Source organism: Hylobates moloch, unplaced genomic scaffold (genome assembly GCF_009828535.3).
Source record: "Hylobates moloch isolate HMO894 unplaced genomic scaffold, HMol_V3 SCAFFOLD_9, whole genome shotgun sequence".
Classification (NCBI taxonomy): domain Eukaryota; kingdom Metazoa; phylum Chordata; class Mammalia; order Primates; family Hylobatidae; genus Hylobates; species Hylobates moloch.
In genome coordinates this window covers 121,636,725-121,639,856 of record NW_026652284.1, presented here as the reverse complement: position 1 = coordinate 121,639,856, position 3,132 = coordinate 121,636,725, and positions in this window count along the sequence as shown.

The window sequence follows — 3,132 nt, the reverse complement described above, 5'->3', positions numbered from 1 at the left end:
GAACCTAAGCAGCGATGGAGGCGTCATGCCCTGGACTCGTCCCAGCATCGGGGAGGTTATCATGCTCACAAAGACGCAGGATTTGCCACGGCATTTGTGGGGCCCTTCTTAAAAGCTGTGAAACATTTAAAGATGGCAACAGCAGAGCGCTAAGCCAAGCGTGGAGCTATTCTGAGCACTGGGTATGTGTGACTACACAGGTCACACACCCATGACAGCTAAGGGCCCAGGCACGCCTGCTTCAGAGCCAGGCCAGAGTCCATGTCTTTCTGACCTCTGGGCAAGAGGGCTTCCCCTGTATCAAGCTCTCTCCTCACAGGACTGGGGAACCAGCCATTTAAGGAGGGGGTGGAGTGGGGCAAAGATGTGTGGGGACCCTGAGGATTCCATTCCCTGGCTTCCATGGGCAGCTGGACAGTGGGGCCACAGGCCACGGACACATCTCACCCTTCTTGGTGGTGGCAGGTAATATGAGGCCCTGGCCGGGTAGGCTGGGAAGGAGTGCTGCAGGGTGGCCCTGCCACTGCCCTCTTGCACAGGTATGCACACACACGCACATGCACACATGCACACGTGCACACACACACATGCACACACATATGCACACACACGCACATGCACACACACTCATGCACACATACTTGTTGAGGTGCTTGCACAATGGGGATATATTTTTTCTTAACTTTACTCTGGTCTCTGTGTTTAACTCCAGGTTATAGAAGTATATTAGTTGGATGTTTCCACATCTCAGCCTTAGAAACTGCCTTCTAAGTTTCATTCACAAGAAACTTCATGCCTACACTTTCGTTCTTTTTTTTTTTGAGACAGGCTCTTGCTCTGTCATCCAGGCTGGATGGAGCACAGTGGTGCAATCGTAGCTCACTGTAGCTTTGAACTCCTGGGCTCAAGCGATCCTCCTGCCTCAGCCTTCTGAGCGGCTGGGATTACAGGCATGTGCCACCACACCCAGCTAATTTTTGAATTCTTTGTAGAGATGGGGCCTAGCTACATTGCTAGGCTGGTGCATATACTTCTATACTTGCATTCAGTTACTCTTCTAGAGACTTTTTTTTTTTTTGAGATGCAGGTCTCACTCTATTGCCCAGGCTGGAGCACAGTGGTGCGATCTCAGCTTACTGCAACCTCTGCCTTCCAGGTTCAAGTGATTCTCCCGCCTTAGCCTCCCAAGTAGCTGGGACCACAGATGCACACTGCCCCAATCAGCTAATTTTTGTATTTTTAATAGAGATGGGGTTTTGCCATGTTACCCAGGCTGGTCTAGAACTCTTGAGCTCAAGCAATCCACCCACCTCGGCCTCCCAAAGTGCAGGGATTACAGGCATGAGCCACCATGCCCAGCCCCAAGAAATACTTATGGAGCAGCTACTACAAGGCTGATCCTAGACTGGGCTCCATGGCTAGCATGGCTGGTACATACCCCACCATGTGCTCCTTAAGGAGAGAGATGGGATCATGTTCCCAGCTCCAGGACTAGGAACCAGCAAAGCATGTGGCACATAGTAGGCACACACTCAGTAGTTGGTTACTGCATGAATGACAATGAAGACAATTCAATCAATACCAGCAATTTGTGAATAAACAAAGTCTTTACCTGTTCTGTCCTCCTGATTGTATTGTCATTTTAAAGAGCATTATTTTGCTATTTTGTTTAAGCTTCATGACAACTTGTGAACTAGGTACTATTAGAATGCTCACTTATAGAAGAGGACTCAGGGAGGTTAAGTAGGCGCCCAGGCTCACACAGTTGGCTCACAGCACACCTGGAATTGCCGCTGCCTCCATCCTTTGGCCATTGAAATAAAAATCACCAGGGAAGCAGATGCACAGTTTGAGCATTCATGATGTGTCTGATGCTGCTTTGGAGTGACTACAGACCATTGATGTACTTATTAACCCTCTGTTGAGATAGTGCATACACATGGAAAAACACACACATCTTTTTTTTTTTTTTTTAATAGAAATAGGGTCTTGCCATGTTGCCCAGGCTGGTCTCAAACTCCTGGGCTCAAGCAATCCATCCGCTTTGGCCTTTCAAAGTGTTAGAATTACAGGTGTGAACCACCGTGCCCCGCAGGCACATGCATCTTGACCTGCACAGCTGGAAAAGTCATCACAAACTGAGCACACTGCAACCAGAACTCAGAGCAAGACACAGAACACAGCCAGCCCCCAGACACGTCCTCTGTGCCCTGCTTCCTGGCTCTGGCACCCCTCCCCCAAAGGGTAACCACTATCCTGACTGCTACCCCCATATACACCTTCTACCACTTTATCCACATGGAAACAAATATGGCTTTTTATCCTCTGGCTTCTTTTCCTCAACATCATTTGTGACAGTCATCCATGTTGTTGTGTGTAGTTGTCGATTATTCACTGTCATTGCTGTCATTCCACTGTGTGAATATATCACAATTTATGTATCCATTTAACAGCTGATGAGCATATCAGTAGTTTCCAGTTTGGGGCAATTATCAACAGTGCTGCTATCAACAGAAACACGATGTTAGGTGTGTATCTAGGAGCAGAATTGCTGGGTAACCAACGCCTTGCAAAAAGATTTTGAAAGTTGTACCACTTTGCATCTCCACCAACAGTGGCTGGGAGTTCCAGTTGCTCCACTTCCTTGTCAACACTTGATATTGTCAGATTTTCCCATTTCCGATGCTCTTGGAGGCTCTGCTGTGCACTTCACTTCTAAATTCCTTTAGCAAGGGGTGAGATGGATCTTACGATTTCTAGTTTACAGGTGAGGACACCAAGGTTCTGAGAAATGAAGTAATTCCTCCAAAGCCACTTAAACCCTGGCAAGGGCACAGGGCTGGGACGTTAACAGGATTGGCCTCAGCCCATCACATCTGTTAAAGCTGCCTCCCCAAATCTTGTCTTGATGGGGTTTCCCAGCAGTCCTGCCCTAGGGATTGTGGCCCTTCTACACGTGGGGAGAGACGGATCAGTGCCCCTGGCAAGGGCCAGGCCTGAGAGGGAGGCCCAGCCTCCAGGAAGCTCCGGGTTGGGTCTTCGTCCTGCCCCGCTCTCCAGGCTGGAGAAGGGACCCGCAGAGGGCGGGGCGTTGGGGGAGTTGGGGACGGGGGGGGGGGGGGGGGGGGGGGG